The following is a 22,243-nucleotide window of genomic DNA, read 5'->3' on the forward strand; positions in this document are numbered from 1 at the left end:
CTTCAGAAAGCAGCTACTCCAGAAAATTTCTTTAGGAGGCAGCTACTCCAGAAAAAGTCTTGGAAAGCAGCTACTCCAGAAAACGAGCCAGAAAGCAGCTACTACAGAAAATTTCTTCAGGAGGCAGCTACTCCAGAAAAAGTCTTGGAAAGCAGCTGCTCCAGAAAGCGTGTCAGAAAGAAGATAGTCGAGAAAATCGTCCAACAACCAGATTCCTTTTTCGATTAGCAAGTCAATAAATAGACATCCCAGACAACTTTAAAGTATTCGATTAGGCAGGAATTGATAGTGTTCAAGTGCGGGGGGCTGCTCACACGCGTCGTAAGGGATGGGGCTCTTTTTACGTGCTGTTCTCCGGCAATCTCATTGTTTCTTTCGCGAGATAGAATCTTGAAAAGTGATTCTATCACACTTTTGAACGGTGCGCGATAATTAAATTTTGCAGGGAGCTACAGCTACATCCACTTGATCATCACCCCTTATGTTGGGGGTGAAAATTATAAAACGAGGCTTTAAAATAATTTTTAAAAAACGGTGAAAAATAGGCGCAAGTGGTTTTTGAGTACTTTCGAACTCGATAACCGTGCTGCGATCATCCCCCATTTTAAGGGTGGAAATAGGGGTGCGGGGTTGAAAAGGTCAAAAAAATCGCCGGATGAAAATTATTTCAATTTTCGGTAACAATTATTCTAAAGAAGAATAAACGTTTGGACAACATTTTTTTCACCCCTGACTTTTGTCAATCGTATCGAGAAAACAAACGATTTTCTTGAAAAATAGATCATTATTATACGTCACAGCTATACTTTTTCGCGCAAGCGAAGTCACTAGTGAGATAGGTAATTTTTAGTAGTCTCTTATAAATATTCTATTTTTTTAGGCACGACCGCAACACTTAAGTGCCTTATGGTTTCGTGCGCGAAAAATGAGGGGTCTCCCGTTGCACAAACTATAAAACTAATTTTTTTTATCCCGATAGTAGTAAGAAGGGCCATATAGCGAAATAGGCGTTATTTATTTTCCCCCTCCCCTCGGCTTCGGGGCCTAGGCCGTTATAGCGTACATCCCCCTCTATCTCGTTATCTCTCTCTCTCGGCCTGGGGGGCTGTTATGGCGTAGGTCATTATTGATTTCTCTGGGGCTGATAAGGAGTACCTGTTGCTGAGTGGACTTTGGATAATGCAACAGATATGTCCTTATTTGAGACTGACATGGTGTAGAAGCGCTATATTTGCTTTCCACTTTCATGTGTGTATATGAATCTGTTGTACATACTCAGCGTCTCGTTTCTTTTATTCAAATGTTAGTTGCTCTATACGTATGGATGTTTTTGTTTCGATGGTTTCTATTAACGCTAATTTTCTAAATAATTTTAAAAAGACGGTGAAAAAATAGGCGCAAGTGATTTTCGAGTACTTTCGAACTCGATAACCGTGTTGCGATCGTCCCCCATTTTAAGGGTGGAAATAGGGATGCGGGGGTGAAAAGATAAAAAAAATCGCCGGATGAAAATTATTTCAATTTTAGGTAACAATTATTCTAAAGGATGTCGTCCCAAATCTTTCGTGAAAAGCCCGTACACTGCAATGGCGCTGCGGTCAAACAGTAAATTCGCGATTCGGAGTTTTATGCGTCGAATACGAAAAATATTAGCACTATTGTTTAACAAGGACTCCGTAGCGTCGTACATACGCATAAAAGATATTGAGTTGTCCTGTCAGACATGCTCAGGTGGACGTATTACTTCTGAAAACTTAGAAATACGACGCAGTAGCAGACGGCGATTGCTCAACGACGCCGTGTGCGACTGATGTGAGCTAGCTAGATGGGTGCCGCCATGTTTGTTCTGCGCGCCTGGGCGGGAATTCAAAATAGTAGATTATGCACTAAGGGAGTAAGAGTAAAGTAGAGAATTCCCGGTGTATTTTAGCAATAATCGGTGAGAATCGCACGATTCGCAGATCGAGCATCGCTGTAGGTAAGCCAGGAGACTGCGCGCGTTTTCTCGCGCCCGCTGCAGGGCGGACGTTTAACAAATGAGCAGCTTCCAATGTTTCCAAATTAATGCACCGGGAGCGCACCGCCGTTTTCTCGCCTCCACTTCGCCGCCGGTGTAAAGAAGTGAGCAAGAGGCCACCCGCCAGGGGGAACGCGTCCCAGAGAGAGTATAGGTGACACGAGAGCCGGGACACCTTCCGCGTAGAAAATGTCCTGGGCTGATTTTTCGACCCAGCTTTCCAACTCTCCTCTGCGGCGACTCTAACATAGATGTTGCTCTCTTGCTACCCTTCTCGCGCGCTGTCTCTCGAAATTTCCGATGCGCCGGATAAATTACGAGGCGGATGAGAAATTCCCGGCTACTTACACATTAAGATACACGGGAGGTAAATAGAGTCAAGCTCGAAAAAAGGATCGGGAGTAGTAAGAAGGGCCATATAGCGAGACAGGCGTATTTGATTTTCCCCCTCCCCTCTGCTTCGGGGCCTAGGCCGTTATAGCGTACACCCCCCTCTATCTCGTTATCTCTCTCTCGGCCTGGGGGGCTGTTATGGCGTAGGTCATTTTTGATTTTTCGAGGGGCAGATAAGGTGTACCTGTTGCTAAGTGGGCATTAAATAATGCAACAGATATGTCCTTATTTGAGGCTGACATGGTGTAGAAGCGCTATATTTGCGCTCTCCACTTTCATGTGTGCGCGTTTGTTCTATACGTATGGATGTTTTTGTGGCCCTGAAAAGGGCCGATGGTTTCTATGAAATATAAATTATAATTTTTTATAACCCTTTTTTTCGGGTATAGATCCGGTATTTGTAGAGTATTTTTCTGTAATTGATTTGAAGGCGTTTTTTTCTTCCTTCTTTTGGTTTTTCTTATCACTGATGAGTGGCTTATAGCCGGTCTTTTTTGCGCTGTGCTCCTGACCCATCGTGGTTGCCTAGTCGTCTCCAAGTGAGACGCGACGCTTATCGGGCGCTGTTTATAGCGGTAAAATAATAGTTGGAAAGAGAGGGAAAAATGTTACGATCTCCAGATAGGTAAACATTTATTGTCAAAGCCGATTCTCTCGTTTAAATTATCTGTTCTGTTGGTTCTACGAAATGTTTCTAGTTTCGTGTGTCGTTTTTTATAACACTCTCTATAACAGTCTTTTTTTACCCCACTGTCATTCGAGCGCGCTAACGCTAATTTTCCTGCGCATACACCCATCTTGCGCATTGGCTGATTGCCGAATAAGGATCTTTAATAATTGTTGCGGTATAAATAAGGAAAGATGTGATGGTGAATAATAATAAAATGTTTTTTCTAAATGTATTAAAAGTTTATTCAGGAAAGTATATACATGGTCTACGCAAGAGGTTTTTTAGGCAAATTTTACATAATTTAGTACATCTTTTGCGATGAACGGTAAACCGGACACGAGGATTTCGGATAATACAATTCTCAAATATTGCTCTTTAAAATTGTCGTTGTTATCGTCGACCATTTTATCCAGTACAAAGCCTTCTATAGCGATGTTATGTCTCGAATAAAACTGTTTAAATTCCTTGAAATCTGTCAAAATGTTCTTAATGTTTTGTGGTTCTTCGGCTTCCAGAGCAGTCTTCAAATATTCGAGAACGTAGTCGTAGGTACGGTTTACCTTACCGACTAGAGTTTTCAAAGCATCCAAACGTTGATCGACTAGTGAACTATGTAGACGGAGTCCTTCAAATGTTGGGTGTTGCATTACTATACCCGGTGGGTTGGATGTTTTCATTTTTTTACAAACCGGCTGAGCGATTTCTTCTTCTTCGTCTTCTTTGCTTGGCTATGTGTTTTTAGGCCTTTCGTCGATTGTGATTGACTTGATGCCGTACGCGGTTGAAAAGTTTAAGTCGTGATTTGTAAGATAGATCTTAACAGAGTGTCCAAATTCGTGATAAAACGAATAAGAATTGTTCAAATAAGCTGTTATAGCGTCAAACTGATCTTTTAAAAGAGTCCAGCTGTTTTCGTCAAGAGTTATGTTTTTGTACATTGGCCCGTTACTTATGAGTTTAATAACTTGATGATAGTACCCATCACTGTACTCCAGGCCGATGCAGACTCTCTTTGAGTTGGATTTGTTGAGCGCGCAGGTCGTCGACAGCAGTAGATTTGGAAATTCGACAGTCGGACTACGTTTGCCGGGTGTTTGTCAGTTCGCTATGGTGAAGCACAAAAAAAAAATTCACGGTACTATCTCACTTGTAAAAAAAAAAGTTATTATAGCGTACAAGTGCACAGTCAGAGAGTCTCGATGCTACTATGAAATCTCGCGACCGCCGTCGTCTCTTTAATACAATTTTTCCCACTACCCTTTCGTAGTCCAACAGTTATACGGTTGTTGAAAATACGACGTAAGGACGTTACAAACTGGCCGTTAAAAATAAAAAATAAATCTTTTCATCAGAGAAAAATACGACGGACGACATCCGTCTGTTTAGAAAAGCAAAATTCGTTACTGCTTAATAAAGGAATACATGTGCGTAGGTAGAATCAGAACACATTTATATTACGTTCAATATTTTTCTTTATTCAAGATTACAAATACATCAAACACATCTTAATCTAGAGGTACACGCTTGATTACATGGTCCTGAGCCTAGAGAACGCTCATCGGCAAATGTAGACGCTCGCTTACATTTTTTATATTTAAGTTTATTGCGAATCTTTTTATAAAATTTGACGACAAGGGTATCGTTTTGCCCAGTGTCTTGTGAGAATAAGCGGCAAAATGTCCCGAGTCTCGTACCGCAACACATGTGATATAAAAACATAATAGTGTATTGTCCGCAGCAAATCGAGTCGCTTTGAAGAGTTTTTGTATTCCAGCGAAAATATTTACAGTTCTTACGTAGGCGTTCTATATGATGTCTTGATACCGGTGGCAGGCCATAACTGTCGAAATACGTGCCCAATCTATTTTTGTCAATGTAAATAGCTACCCAGTGTGTTCCTGGTTTAGTGTGATCATCGGTGTTACACACTATTGCTGCTGGCGTTATCAGCACCCGCGGTATCCGATCTGCAGCGTAAACCCCGATTGTCCGGGCTTTTAAGCCTTCTAGGGCTCTCATAATCTCGGCCGTATTCATTTTTTATTGTAGATGAATCGGTGTCGTTACTCGCGTATTCGTCTTCGTCGCTGTCGATTTTGTCCACCACGTCCCTTCCTCGAAATTGCACAGTGTTACCTCTTCGAGACCACATAGGCTTTTGAATAGCTTGATAAAACACATCGGTGTCAGTCTCTTGTATTTTTTCCAATATTTCACTGGGCACGTGTGAATGGATCCACTTTTGTAGTATGTGTGTGCTCTCAAGAGTGCACAGTACGATCTTTTATAGGTGTCTGCCTGACAGACATGGTAGCTGCAGACCTGCGGGCATTTAAAGCGTCTCTGTAGTTCACCGAATTCAGCTGTCGTGTAATCATCGAGATTCTCGACGTTGCGCGTCGTTATAGATTGGACATATCGTGCTTTCTCAAGGCCCTTGACGTATATTCTTTTAGCCGTTCTAGCAAGGTTATACAGGTGATAGTGTACTTTTCGTAGTGTTATATCTCCCTCGAACCAGTGTATGCCAAAATGTCGCGCCGCTGCATAGTCGTTGGCGATCCTCAAGGAGCAGGGTAACTCGGTAAATTCGTGCGGTGGCCAAATCACCCAATGAGAAATGACGTGTCCTTGCAGAGAAACTACAGCCACTTCTTTGGGCAAAAACTTGTCTTCTTTGTCCCTGAAGCCCTGAAGTTCTATCACGTAATCGTAATCCATGGTGAATGTATCGGGTGCTGCTGCTGCCGACGTCGATCAACTGAGTCGACGATATACAGCGTCAGAACTCTTATACCTTTTTTTTCTCTCTCCCATCACCCAGACACTTTAGGAATTAAAGTCCGTTATAATTTGTCTATTCGAGTCGATTTCGAGCACGTTGTCAAACTCTGCGTAAACAATGCAGTTTAGCGTTTCCGTTAGAGCTTCGGTGAAACACACCTCAACGCGTGGAGACCCCGAGCGAACGAGATTCCAATGGCTGGTAAAATGCGCGGGACTTGAACGCCGTCCACGTAGAGCGAAATAAAGTTTATGTTAAAGTGTTGAAAATTGAAAGGGTTGAGCTTTCTATTGCCGTTGAAGGCTTTATTTATAATAAAGCCCAGGATGATCCTTTTCGGTAGCTATCCTAGTATAACGTTGTCCAGGGTGTCGCCGAGTATACCGCTGTGCAGCGTAAACGACTTGACTTCGGCCCTTGTTAAGGGGTATTTGGCTGTTGTTTTAGCAAGGGCGTTCGCGTGCGCTAGTAAAATACCCGGGCTTATCTTGGCACGACGCACGATCAGTGTGGCCTCCTTGATGTGCACCGAAAATTTTCCGTTGTCGGACCAGTCCATGAGACAAAAGGCGTCTCTCACGTCTACACCGTTGATAAGGAATTTCGGTTGATTAAAAACGTCACAATGCAAATGTCCGATAATGTCGACGGTCTTGCCACCAGCTGTAAAGAACAGTCTGTTAATGAGGCCTTGATTCGCACCATCAGCCTTACGATCTAAATTTGGCGCGGCATCCATGGCATCGGCGGTGTCGATGCTCCACAAAGCAGACGTGAGATGAGAGCGCATAGCAGGTGCCGCATAATTTAGCAGCGTTTCTATGTAGGCTCTATACGGATACGCATTGTTTGGTGGTGAAACTAACTTTTGATTGAAAAATATGTCAATCTGATCAAACATTGAGTGTATAAAGTTATTCACAGGGCCAACTTTGAGATTTTCGCTGGGTGTATCACTAGCTGGTAGTATTTGAACGGTCAGGTGCAACATGGTGTGCGCGAGATCGATGTAGTGATCGATGGAACTTGGAATTAAAAATTCCAAGGGTGAGTCACTATCGTCGCTGAGCGACGAAATGGGTTTGTAGTAGAGATAAGCGCTACTTTCGATGGATGTTTGAGTGAGAGGAAGAGTAAAGAGATCTAGCTCGCTCTTCATTCCCTCGCCGCTGTACGCGTGTAGATACGCCATTGTTATTAATTTTTAGGACCGAAAATATCTGTCACACTTCTCATCCGCCTCTTTCTCTTCTTTTTGCGCTCTAATTTCTTGCTTGGTTTTTTGCTTACTCGCTTTTTTGATTTTACCTTGCGACGCACATTGCGTACCGGTGCACGGCTCTTCTTCGACTGCCGTTTGCGCTTGGCAACAGGACCAATATAGCCGTTGCCGCTCATCATCATTTGATCAAGCTTGTTTTCTGCTTTTCTTTTCAAATTTTTACCCGACTCTTTCAGTCGACCGTTGAGGGCTTCTTTGAAATTAGCACCGCTATTGGCGACGTCGTCGATTACATTCAGGCCCGCGCGAAAAGCTTCTTTGCCGACCGCTTTGGCACCGCGCGCGAGATAAGGTGCTATTCGACGAAAAATCGAGCCCAGAAAGCTTCCAATACCTGAACCTCGTTGGTAAGTCGCTCCGGTGTATACAGATTTTACACCGGCGCCGCCACCGACTTGGTCGTTGTAGTAATGAATATAATGACTCATTTTTATGCCTACAGATTACGCTTAAAGTGAAGCGTAACCGTCAGTATCCCGTACTCGAATGGTAATTTTCGAATGGATCGGTGCAAACTGTTTAACCATGTATATGCCGAATTTGTACTTTGAGTTTTCAAAAGCGACTATGCGCAAAAGTGCTGCTTGCGTATCGCCGACTGTGTACGGTGTGCATATGTCTGTATAGACGTAAAGCTGATCGGGCACAGCGCGTGCAAAAGAGGCAGGTCTGCTACCCACGTTATTGCTTACACCCAAATTCGATGTTACAAAAGTGCCCGTTTGTCTGTGCACGGCATCTTCGAATCCAAATACGTGTCGAATCTTTTCATTAAAGGTTGTATAATGAGGATATTTACATTTACAAGTACGTCTCAAGGTGTAGTAGCATTTCTGAAATTCAATCGGTGCGAGTATTTGATGCTCGCGAATATCTCGTACTTTGTTCAATTCTTCGGCCAGCTGGTCCACAGTTTCGTATATTCCATGAGGAAAATTGTAGTACTGATCGCCGTCTTTGCTGGTCTCACTGCCAAGTTTAAAAGTGTAGTACGCCTCGGGTTCTTGAATGTGCATAACGGTGCGCGGCACGTGGATTTCGGCTAGGCCCACGTGCCAATCTCCTGTCAGTCTTATTTCGCGGCACAGATGCGTGCTGAAACAAGTTGTCACGTTATCGGGAAAATAGACCAGGCTGCTGTTACTCGGTAGCACGAGATAAAAGTCGTCCGTGTTATCCATAGTTTAAACACCTTTGATATCGCTCGCTTTTACCCATGAGTTAAATTTATCGAGATATCCCAGCCACTTGACAAACAATTGTTTTTTATTTCCGTGACCCTTGGTTTTAATTACACGCTCTATCTTGAATTCTTGATCAGTTAGCATACGAGCAGCGCCTACGCGCACCAATTCCTCGTTGTAAAAAATCCGTCAATGATTTCACCATTGAGATCCTCCAATTCGTATGTGTAGATACCTTGCCGCTGAGTTACGCGTTTGATTTTGAAAATTTCTTCGCTAAAGTTTTTTTCGAACCCTTTCGAAAAGGTGCCCTTTGATTGACTGATGCGCACGTAGTAGTTGACACGGTATTTAGGCTGTATCGGGTGCTTCTTTTCACGAGCGTGACGCTGTTGTTCTACGTTGCTGCGGGCTTTGTACGCATTGTAGAGATTAACCGCAGCAGACCTCATATTTGTAGACGTGCGAATCGTGTTGTTGTATGCGTCGACAATTTTCTGTAACACGTCAATGTAACGTTTGGTGTTGCGGTGGGTAAAGTACCTCCACATACGCTCTTTCATCGTACGATTCACGCGTTCAACTACTGCCGCTTTGATATCCGGATTTCGGGCGGTGCGAAAAGAAATGTCGTATTTTTTGAGAATTTTTTGAACAGCGCTACCTGTAAACTCTTTTTCCTTGTCCGATTGTAAACACTGAGGCACACGATTACCGGCTCGTTTCAGAATTTTTTCAATGGCTGTAGCGACTGTCTGAGCTGATTTATCGCGCAAGGGTTCGGCCCATACAAATTTACTGAGAACATCTATGACGACGAGTATGTAACAGAATCCGTCATTCGCTTCTTTGAGCGCGGTTAATTGACAAAAATCTGCCTCCCAAACGTCTGTTGGTGACGTTATAGTGCAATCTTGAAAATTTTTTGCGTATCGGATGATGAAGTGTGTACGTGTCCTGGTTGCACAGCCACTCGTAGATGCGATTCTTTTCTTTGTCGGTTAAAGATTTGCCTCGAGTATTGACACGGAGGAGATTTCGAGCACCGGCGTAACCGGCCTTGTGTCCGGGATCATAATACTGTTTCTCAAACTTCATACCGGCAGATTTAACCATCTTTTTTCACGAGCCGATCGTCTTGGCGGCCGCGGCTCGTGTCTGACTTTACTCGGCGGCGGTGACGTGGCTACTGTATCCGTACTTTTGCGCTTCGCCACTTTTATTCGAGCCGATATTTGTCTAATCATTTTTGAAACGTGCGTATTCCCGACGAATTCATTCGGCGTTTCGGAGCTGGCGATAAACTTTGCAAATTGAAATTGTCCAACGGGCGGATCGTACTGGGTATCTTTTTTTGGCTTTATCAATATATCGCTCAGTAAGTCTGTTATATTCGATTGAGGCACTAGACTACCGTCTATGATAACGCCACCCGTGTTGTTCCATTTGAGCCGATCGGACTCGTTAGCCTGCCAGTATTTAAGCAGCAAGCGTGCTTTTTTCTGATGAACTTTTGGCACACTTTCGATAATAGTTTCTTCCGACAGCTGTGTCGCGAGATTCTCATTGCGAGGCTCTTCGAGTTGTTCGCTTTCCTTGAAGAACAGAAATCGTCGCAGTGCTTGCAAGTAGTTACACTTTTCTTCTTCACTGATAAATTTTTTTGAATTAAGAATCTCATGCATTTCCACGTCTAGTCGTGATAAGTTATCCCCAGGCGTTTGTACACTGCCCTCGGTTGTTGGTGGTGCTGGTATCGCGTGCTGCTGCTGAACAGTCGTAAGCTGGGCGGTGTTTTGTAAACGCTCGGCCATCGTCTCCGGTACAACAATCATTTTTCTGGCGTGCTCCATGTTAGTGTAAAATTTTTGAAAAAATCGTGCTGATGAGCGGTTCGAGAAGCAGTGGTAAGAAAAAATCACCGTTCTGAATTATAGTGCGTTTTCGACGTTTCCAAGTACCAGCGGCGGTGGCGGCGGCGACTACCTTACCCCGAGCGGCGGTTGGTGCATTGTAGTAATAATTAATTTTTCCAAAATATTCTTTTGAGTAATGTTGTTTCCATAGCAGCGGAAAACTTTTTCCGCCGTTTTACTAATAACTATTACATCATCAGATGCGGATATTAAAGCGCCATAAGTTTTTCGCCTTTGCAGAGCCGATGTAACTTCTTCATTTTTCATTTTCTCCACACTTACTATACACAGTTCGCATTTGATTTTTTTTTTAATACCTTTGATTACGGCGTCACTGATATATGGTATTATGTCAGTAAGATACTCGCTCAAATGAAGTTGTGGGATTGATTGACAAATCTGTTCGAGTTCTACTGGGTCAATTAATAAATTATTTGTTGGTATAGTTTCTGCAGATTTGTCGATTGTTTTCTTTAAAAGAAGCGTATCATCTACGGCTGTACAATTGGCGCTAAGAGGAACGCTGATGCTGACATGCGATAGCAATTTGCGGTATGCGCTTTTGAATTGTGTAGTAGTAGGATTATTATTTAAACCATCGAATCTGCGTATCCAGGCAAAAAAGGTTTCTAGGTGGTCTTGCGATAACTTGTATGTCAGTAAAAAAGTCAAGTAGCCTTCTTTAAACAAATCTTCAGCTAATTTAACAGCATTTCGTAATCCTATAATTAAACCTAAAAACCCCGTACGCTTATTCGTTTGTAAAATACTTGTCCCATTAATTTTTAAATTAGCGATGTAATGTACATAGGCGTTTACTTTTGTCTTTATATCTTTCAAATTCTCTTTGGTAATAGCATGTTTCCCAGGATTTTTGCAAAATTGATTTCTAGAATTGAGAATATCAAACGCATCGTTGATTATTCTGCAAAATCTAGCTGTCGCATCAGATCCTTGAAACTCATCTAATTCGTGATCGAACTCACAAGTGTTAAGCGCAATAGCTACACTAGAGCTTAAAACCTGTGCTGCCAAATTCACTTTCATTTTTTCATTTTCGAATTTCATTTTCGAATTGCACGTGCCTCTTGCGTATTTTCGTAGCTGGGTGCAATCCTTCCTTCTCTTGTTGAGCCACTAATGCTTGGATATATTTCCATGGAATCTCATCGCCGTTTTCATCCGTCAAATTTGTCGAGGCGAGAGTATTCCTGGCTAGTTTTAACATGTGGCAGCCGTCAAGAGAAGTGTACACACGTTTTTTATTAAGAGGATTTTCAAAAAATGATGCTTCTGTGTTGTTGTATATCTCCGATCCTAATTGTTCGGCCATACTTATATTCGACGATGCACCATCAAAAGTAATATGGCGAATATCGATGTTATTTAAGAAGCATTCAGTAAATATATTAGATATTATTGTCTGTTTTTCTGCTCCAGATAATGCGTTTATAAAATAATAAGTGATAGGCATTTTGAAACGCCCATTAATGCACACAAGCATAAAAACTATAGCATTAGTAGCTGGCGTAGCGTTATCATTCTCATCGTTATTTTCTAATCCCAGATCAACGAATCCTTCAAACTTCCCCTTATATTTATCCCAGATGACCTGTTTCCGCACAGCCATTTCATCGACGGTTAAATTAAAATTAACTTTTTACCCTGTTCATCAGCTTGTTGTATTAATTTCGTGACGGTTTGCAAAGCTTCTTGAGAAATTCCTGGATTGTAGTTAATGGTTTTTAACCACTCGCGCATGGATGATGGATGCGGTAAAAATTTCATTAGACTTTTCCTGACGTAATTGTAACCGCTGGGTGAGTAAAAATGTAATGTCATGGCGAAATTTCGTAGTTCCTCCGGAAATTTTCGGTATTTTTTGCCATTTAGCACAGAAGAAATCAATTGTTGTACGCCATCCGGAAGTGCCTTGAAAATATTATACGAACATCATTTTTCGATAAAGTATAGTCTCAAAATACAAAAATATATGCACATTTTCATGTAGTAAAGTTTTAAGTTTGCGGATTCGCATACATACAGTTTGATATCAGCTTCGCTTTACACGGCCCAATGTTCACATACGCGAGTTGTTGCGTATGTAAAAATGAGCTTGGGAATCTCAAAACGCGACTTGTTACGTATGTAAAAATGAGCTTGAGAATCACGAAACGCGATTTGCGACTATATACAACTCTTATACTGTACCAAAACAGAATACTTGCAAATACTCGCAAAACCACATAAATTATTTTTACACATTTGCAAAGAGACTACTGGAATTCGGAACTAAAAACATTTCGATTATAGTATAATTGTATTTATATATAAATATACCTTCAAGCTATCTACTCCTTTGTCTGATAAACAATGGCTTTTTTTCAAAACGCTCAACAATTGCTTCAAGTCCGTGATTCTTTTTTTACGACGGTTACTTGTACGACGAAGATTTTTATTTTTTCTTCGAGTCGTTTGGAACTTCTTAAAAACGTCCCATTTCTTTTCAGATGTGAAATCTGCTTTAGTAAACCATTCGGTTTCTGAGCCGATATGAATGCGGAACTTTTTGCTTGCTGGTTCTAAACCATCAGATATAGATTCATTTTTTCTGTAAATACTTTTTAATATCGATATAATCTTTCATACATTTTAAATTATCTTAAAAAAAAATGAAACATATTAAAAATAGATGTGGTAAGATTTGATACAGTAAAAAATTACCTTTTCTTGCTTGACGACTGGGGAATCGTCGTACGTTCATTCTCATCTGATTCTTGATCTATCGTTGAATCAACGCCGGAAAGATTTTTAACATCGATTTCAAAGGATTCTGAACACTCGGGAATTAAATCATGTCTGTAATAAACCAATTCAAATATATTATTATTGTTATTATTACTATTATTAATATGTTTATTAATCGATCACTTATTTTTTGTATGATATATTTTTCGATTAATTCAAAGAAAATACCTGCTTTGTGGTAGCTGAATATTAACGTGATGGACAGTTTCATTTGATATCGTACATTCTTCAAGACTGCTGTTTCTGATATTAGGTGTTGGGGGTATCGAATCATTTTCCGTTATATCCACATTGACATCGGCTTTTGTTCTACAAATTTTCACAAGTATTATATTATATTTAAATCGAAGAAACATTCAGTAATATTGTGTCTACTGAAAAATTATAATACTTACCGCCTCATAACTGTTAAATTACAGGATGGAATAGCAGTTCTTTTTATTTGCCTGCGATTACATATTGGCCCTTGCAAATCAGAAAAATCATCTTTTCGAAAATGGTCGCTACATATCCTTGCAGATTTTGGTACATCTTCCTCGGTCTTGTTTATCGCTTGCAGCCATTTTATATGATTTATCGAATTAGTTGGGAAACTAAAAAAAAAATTATTCAGAACACTAGCTTTCATCAAGTAAAACGTCGATAATTTGTTATATACGGGAAGATATTTCTCACATTACCATACACGCTTTAGACAATACGCATGTTTTATTTTCTTTGACGTAACAGAATAAAATACTTACTTGTGAAATGATCTGTTATCATCCAGTTTTTGTTGCTGTTCGCCACACAAATAACACAAACGCACCATAATGATATTAATAAATAATCCACATATATCTTTATGAACTAAATACAAACAGAGGAAACACGAAACTAAACAAATCACAGGGATCGGTGCGAGGTGAGATATGTTTTGACAGGCACATACTTGCTTATTACTTTGCTTTTGTTTTAATCGTCTGCTACAGTGCTCACTTTTTAAACTTACGGAAAAAATAAAAGTCGATAATAATGCAGTAGCGACAACTTTGACAACTCAAATGATTGCGAGGCATAAAATAGCGAAAAGAGTACTTGTGATGATACTGCAAAGTATGTCTTTTGATTCTAAACATTTGCGGGAAATGCGACTAAGAAAATATTGTTTTTTAAATAAAAAATAAAAATATTATTACTTACCTTCGTAATTTATAATGACTTGTCGATTTTTCTTCTTTTCTTTATATTGTTTTAATCTTAATTTTTCATATTCTTATTTTTATGAAAATTATAATATATACTGATGATTATAATATACAATACTTACGATTAAAACTTAAAAATTAAAAAAATATATATAAATGATTGCACCTACTGAGTAATTTTGTATACGATGTAAAAAGAAAAAAAAAATATCTCCTGGTCGGATTCGAACCCGGAATCACGAATTCAAAAACATAACACGTGCGCGCGCCTTAGCTCGCACGACCACGAATTCACCTGGAATGAAATGTTCAAAAGTCACATATGATCATCAAGGGGGCGGGGGCTTAAACATAACGTAGGTTTATTAATGTTTAAGCTTAAGGATTAAGTATTTCAGTTTAAACAAAATAAGGGAAGTAAACAAAATTTCAAATGGAATAAATTGTTTCAGCGGGATATATCGTCGCGAACTATAGCAGGCAAACACGGTATGGATATTGAAAACAATGCGGATCGTTCGCAATTAAATTGCGGATCATGCAAATCCGCAATTTATTGCCAAATTTTCAATACTTATTGATGAATTAATTATAATAAATGCGAATAAATCGCGGAGTTGGCGGCGATCAGCTGGCGGTGCCGATGCGCATGCGCGAGGTTCGCTCCGCCCATTAGAAAGAGACAGACTGCTCTCCTTAAATATCGCTCTCTCTCTCTCGCACAGGGGGACACGGTCTCTTCATTTGACCCGCAGTCTATACTTCCTATGTCTATGGTTATAACGCTTAATATACCTTCTTGTATTTGACCAGGTGTACTTGATATTTAAGTTTTACTCTTTAGAAAATATAACTTCGGTAACATAAAGTAAATGTCGTAAACATAAAGTTACATTAATTAAGTGAAAATTTTCAAATGTATTCTTTATAAAAGACTCATTTCTTGATTTGCTCTTTTGTATGTTTAAGGTTATATAAATAGAGAAAAGCTTCTGTTAAAAAAAACGCATTTTTATTATGTATTTTTTGTGTAGTTGGCTGTGTGTTGGTACAGTTTTGGTACAGTTTAGAAAATTTAGCACATACTGAGAAAAAAAGTTAAGGTTGCTGGAGATACCAATAGCTATTACCAGAGTTGTTTAAGTAAACATGTCCAGTAACCGCAACTTGGTAAAGTACGGTAATCTGTACTGAACAAAGTCGATAGTAAAAGATTGGCCAGAAAATTATAGCAATAATATCAACAATATAATGCATTTGACTAAAAGCGAAATGCTATTAACAAGCAAGTCATTGTAGGTACATTTAGAGGTTATGTTGGCTAATTGTATACTCTGCCTCTGGCTACCAGACTATCTGTTTACCCTTATTCTATCAAGTATTTCCAACATTTTTTCTCAGTTCAATTTTTAATTGCATTGGGGCTATAAAACATTTTCAAATAAGTTACAACAGAATCACTCATATGCATTTTTTAATTCGAGGCTGCAATTGTTATAAAGATCATTGAAACGGATACGCATGCGCTGTCCAGTTATATTTCTGAATGTTGAAGTGTGTTATCTATAAAAAGTTATAGTTATACTTCGACAGTTTTTTCCCAGAGGATAAGACTTTTTACTTAACATTGATATAAAAAATATCATTTGCAGAAAACTCAGGATGGAATAGAAAACAGTATATCTACGGTAAAAATAATGTCTTATTTATTTAATTCACTTTCAAACAATATAAATAAATTTTTTTAACGAGGATATGTAAATTAACTTTATTGTTTTCAGACACTGTTCAGAAAATATTTGGAGTTTCAGCATCTGTAAAAGGAAAGATATACAAAGTTTTGTCAAACAAAATAAGTGCAGCCAGACGATAACAATTAAGAGACAAGAAAAACTATTGAGTGTTAAAGTTTTATTAAAAGAGTTTTCTAGTTTATAACTACCCTGTTAATTAAAAGAAGTGTATGTAGAGTGTCACTTCGTAGATAGTTATCTAAAGATTATTGATAAGCATAAACTGCTAGGCAGATCTTAGTGTGTGTGTGTGTGTGTGTGTATCAGTGTATCTGAATAAGCATAGATTTTTTTCATTTAATTGAAACAGCATTTTTTTGTATGTTATACCAAATGTAGTTAACTACGATAAAGATCTTAAACTTATTAATTCACTGTTTTTATTGTATTTTTAATTCACTTCATGAAAATCGTACGTAGATGATTATGGAATATGGGACAATAATATATAGTATATTTTTTAGTACACACAATGGCATATTCATACTGTTACGTCCAGATAAAATTGCCTAAAAGATTTAAAAAGTAGCGCTGATTTAATGGCTGGAATATTTATAAGAGCATTTGTAAAGGCTGGAAATATTGGAAATTCCACAAACTTTCTCCTGGTTTATGTGAAGGCAAATATAAGAAAACCCTTACGAAAGAAATCTGCAGCTGCATCTGGAGTCGATGCTGCAGACTGACATGTGTATTCTCTGCATTCTCACTGCACAATTTTCGCACAGACCATTTTTCATAATTTTTATGACACGCCGTGGCGTAAACCTCGATTTACCGCACGCTCGTGCACAAATGCTCTCGTTAAATCTCGGTTTACGCACGTTGTATCATGAAATATCGTACGATACTACAATAACTTTACCGCACTACCCTGGTAGAAATTCGAACATTTAAAATGGGCTGTAAACTACGAAATGGCTATGAGAAATAGCCTAGTCATAGCTTGTGATGAAACGCTTTTTCTCCCATTTCTTGAGCATTTGTTGGAATTAACATAACCTTAAATCTTTCGTATTGATATTATTCCTTGTGTGCGTACACTAATTTCAAAGAGGCTTACGGATTTTAATCGATTTCCAAACGGTTTACAAAATTAACAGTCAATTAGAGTTATACAAGCACGACATATGAAGATATTCGTGATTTTCTTATTTTTTCACTTTTTTGACCCGACTTATTTTGCGTAGTACTTTCGTAGCCATCAACTAGCTATCACCTGTGCTTTGCTTTAGGCAATGAAATCTATTTTTACAAGCTTGAAAATTCCTTGTAATACGGTATGACTCTATTCTTACTCCAATAAACGCGAAAAAATGTCCGAAAAAGCGTTTCATCGCTGGTCGAAAAATGGACCTATTTTTCGCCCATCTCTAGTAATACGTGGTATGTTGTAACTTTAAACTTATATCGATTTCTACCAGGGTAGTATCGTAATATATTATTACGAAATTCCTCAGCTTCTCTTGCAGCACTTGTGTAAACTTTTTGTGTCTGCTGAAGCGGACTTCGGTTTTAAATACAAATAGTGTCAAAGATATCGAAATTGAAAAAAGTACCACTGCATGCCATTTATATGTATATGATAGCGCTGAATATAGGTACTAATTAAAACTGACAAAATTTTCACTTTCTATTTTTCGCCGTCTATTATTGATATTAAAAAATAAAAATTCATTGAGTACTACTTAGTAGTACTTATTTTTGGTGCGATCATCTGGATAGTCACACCTATACGGCGACGTTTTTTTCAATTCTGATTGACTTTACGCAATTAATATATAAAACTTAAGTAATCTGCTTAATTTAATCAATGATCACAGACTTTACACAAGCGCTGCAAGAGATGCTGCAGAAGTTAAGCAGAAACTACTAGCTATATTTTCTGCATTAATAGCAGCCACAAACATCGAAATCTGCGTGATCTAAGTGCTGAAATGCATGCAGAGAAATCTGCAAAGAGGATTTCAAAAAGTGTACAAACTTACTGTAGGTCTATGTAAAGGAGAATAATATGCCAAATTATTCATCAAAATAGCGTGAATTTATGTAAGGTTACATGTTGTTGTAAAGTAGGTATACTGCAATAACAAATTAAAGTAAAAAATTTCATAAATTATCTGCATGGTTACTTATAGTACTTTCTGCACGATTGTTTGTTAAGGGATCAGGTACAAATATTTAAATCTATGTAACACACATGCTAAAATACTTGCAGGAGAATCTGCAAAGGGAACGGTATAAACTTTCTCTAGGTTTGTGTGCATGAGAATATGCCAGTAAAATTATAAAAATAGCGCAAATACGTGCCGGATTACTTGTTATTTCTGCAAATAACATATATAAAAATTTTACGATTTATTTGTATGTTTACTTGCTGCAGTTTCTGAATGGTTGTTTGCTAGGAATTTACAACGAATTTACAACAAAAGGGCTTTTTTAAACTACACGAACTTTGTACAGGATTACGTGCAGGTGAATATGCCACAATAATCATAGAAATAGCACAAATATGTGCAGGTTTACATACTGGAAAATTTGCAAATGGAATGCAACAAATTTTACAAATTATTGCTTTACGGTTACCTACTGCTCTTTCTGCATGATTCTTTGTTGGGTAATATGCCAAAAATATTTAAAATTGGTTGATCAAATTGCTGGAATACTTGCAAGGAAATATGCAAATAGTTTTTTAGAACCCTGGTAGAAATTCGAAAATTTAAAATGGGCTGTAAACTATGAAATGGCTATGAGAAATTTACAAGCTTGAAAATTCCGTGTAATACGGTATGACTCTATTCTTACTCCAATAAATGCGTAAAAAATGTCCGAAAAAGCGTTTCATCGCTGGTCGAAAAATGGACCTATTTTTCGCCCATCTCTAGTAATACGTGGTATGTTGTAGCTTTAAACTTATATAGATTTCTACCAGGGAAACCGCACAACCTTTCTGCAGGTTTATAGGCAGAGAAATGCGTAGAATCGTCACAATAGTGCTAATTTCGTGTAGGATTACCTAAAAATTCCGCGAATTATTTGCAGGTTAACAGCAAATCAACGTACACGCTACGTTCAGGGTCTCTTGATAATTTTTTGTACACTTTTTTTGCATGCTATCCTACAGAAATTTTAACTGCTCAACCTACACACTTTTATGTACGTTGTATTGCACAACATCCTGCATCTATACCTGTACGTTGTCGTATAATGTGTGTACAAATTTCTGTTGGTTTGTGTGCAGGTTATTTTTATAAGGGTCCCTAGTGGAAATAATTGGGTGTGCCAAAGTATGCCAAAGTATGCTAAAGTGTGCCAAAGTGTGCCAAAGTGTGCAAAAGTGTGCCAAAGTGTGCCATACTGTGCCGTACTGTGCCAAAGTGTTCAAATTCGGATAAGTGAAACAGTATAGCACACTATGGCACACTTTGGCACACTTTTACACACTTTGACACACTTTGGCACAGTGTAATACACGTGCTTTACAAAAGTAAATAAAATGTATTTATATTTTGGCACACTATGGCACACTTTGGCACACTATGGCACACTATGGCACACTTTGGCACACTATGGCACACTATGGCACACTATGGCACACTTTGGCACACTTTGGCACACTTTGGCATAGCGTGACACAGTACAGCACAGTATGGCAAACTATACAGAATATTGCAGATCAGCATATTTGAAAGTAGTTTGTCTTATTTTCATTATTAAATAAAATGTTAAATGAAGGTATAAAATTTCCCATGAGTATTATCGTTTTATTACAATATTCCATACATACTTGATAACATAGATATTTACATACTAGTAGATAATCACAGGATTTGATGATACGATGTACAAAAATGTATTTATAAACATTATCTTAATTTATATTTCTGCCCATAACACCTTTCGGAATTGTACAGATAAAATATTCATTTTTGGAGCACATAAAAATACAGGGTCTGTAAATATTTGAGTAATGCATGACATGTAACTTATTAAGTAACGATTTAACACGTTTGAAATGTGTAATCTGTACATCGTTAGTATGTACAATCGAGACATCATCAGTTTCTAATAATTTATAAAAAATAAGTACGTCACTTGAATTGTTGTATTCTATTTTACAAATTTTATGAATAATACAAAATTCATTTGCTTTTGTTTGCACGAAGCAGTCCTTGGTTTTTTTACTTTGCAAATACGTATGAGTGGTGTATCGACATCTATTATAAATAATTTTACAATATTTTTTACATTCTTTTATATCTTTTATATTTATAGAATCTTGTAAACTTTCTATTTCTTCTTCAGTTAAATTGTTAGATTTACCAGAACCCAATAGTATACAATCTTTGAATTTAGTTATATTTTTTAGTCGATTTTCAAGTAGGCTATTGCAAAACTCTCTTGTTTTTGAAGTTATCAAGTTACTATCGTTATACATAATAGGTAATTGTTGATATGCTAATAGCCTTACAGCGATTTGTTGGGCAATTCGATGATTACATTTTTTCATTTTTAATATAAGTTTGTTCTGATTTTCGAATGGAAACGTCCTATCAGCCCATAGAGGCCCCCAGTTTTGTACATTATCACAAAGATGTAAAAGTAAATGCACATTGTAATGCATATATTTTTTACCATAAAGATTTTCTAAATTTATAACAAATTTTATTAAAAGCGTTTTTGCAGTCTTTAGCATTGTTGGTGTAATTGAATCTTGCAACAAAATTTGCATTGCTTCTACGAAAAGAGCAAGATTATTATAGTATTTTTGAGGCAAGATTCCACGCAAGCATATCAAGGAGTAAAAGATTAGCCACATAAGCCATTCAGAAGCTTTCCACATATTTCTTTCCTTTAAACTTCTAGGCACTTTACCTATACAAGTTGGTGGTTTAATTTGTAATAATCTTTGATTTATTACATTTATTTTTGCCGGGGACCCTATGTAATATTTTTGCTTTGCATCAGTAAATAATATGGTCATATAAAGTTCTGTGACCCCCAATAAACACGAATGCATAAAATCAACGACCATTCCTCTGGCAAGATCAAAGTGTTGCAGATTCATCAATGATGATGGACCCCAAACACCTTCAATGTCATCGTTATTCTCTTGAGCAGCTATCATATTACTTTTAATAGATTCATCTGTTCGGTTTATTGGTACAGTAAATTGCATAGGATATTTACGAGTGCCATCAACTGCATCTGTGGGGTGATCACAGTATGTGCAACCTTTTATTCCATTAAATTTCTTCATGTGTAACATTGCACACCGGGCAACAGAATCAACACAACACCCAAGCGGAAATAATTTAATTTTTACGATATCCTTATTATTTAGAGACAAATCGAAACCCTTTGAAGATAATTCGTTAGCTTGATTAACAAACGGTTCAAGAAATATATTCATTTCTGGCTCAGTTTTCGCTACCCATAATCCAGCTAATAACATGTATTTATTACGAAGATGGCTAGGCAATTCATGTAACATAATGTATATTGGCCATACGGATACTTTAGAATTATCAGAAGCCTGACATCCATCTGTATTAAAAGTGTACGATAAATTAATGTTATGACTATCTAATACATCATTGTTAGTAAATTCTTTATAGACTCTACCATCATAGATATCTTCCAATGCATTATTATTAAATTTATTTCGAGTTGATGAATGATCTAAATTTTTAATAATTTTCTGATCCGATAACAAATTTTTCAACTGACTTTTAACATCTATCTCAATAAAAAATGAACCAACTTTGGAAGAATCTATTTTTGAACTGCAACTACATTCAATAATTTTTTTTAAACTTTTGGTTTGACCTAAATATTTGTTACATTCGGGACACAAAAAATGATACATTAAACAGTCTGTGTTTATTCCCAGTAACTTGTTTAACTTATACTTTGTAGTGGGAAAAATCTTTTTATCGAAAATATAATTGAGCATTTCAAAAATATCTAATAATGCTATCCACGTCAACGAATGTTTTTTACCAATTTGCATGGTCATTAATAAAACTTCTGCTACATTAATGTTCCTACAGTTGCATACAAGTGTTTTTAATGAATCTTGAACACGTTCTTCAGCCGTCGTATCTTCGTTCATCTAAACAATATATTTTTTCAAATTAATATAAAATTATTATTATCCCTTGGTAGGGCTAGCATATCAACTTGGATGTCCAAGCGATGAACCACT

The 22,243-nt window shown here is 37.8% G+C and overlaps 1 protein-coding gene across 18 annotated transcripts in view; it reads left to right on the forward strand.

Annotated features, from left to right (window-relative positions):
* Nucleotides 1-22,243, forward strand: part of LOC100113919 (RNA binding protein fox-1 homolog 1-like) — a 371,748-nt gene that overhangs the window by 23,354 nt on the left and 326,151 nt on the right. The gene's annotated exons all lie outside the window — the stretch shown is intronic.

Source organism: Nasonia vitripennis (assembly GCF_009193385.2).
Source record: "Nasonia vitripennis strain AsymCx chromosome 2 unlocalized genomic scaffold, Nvit_psr_1.1 chr2_random0009, whole genome shotgun sequence".
Lineage (NCBI taxonomy): Eukaryota > Metazoa > Arthropoda > Insecta > Hymenoptera > Pteromalidae > Nasonia > Nasonia vitripennis.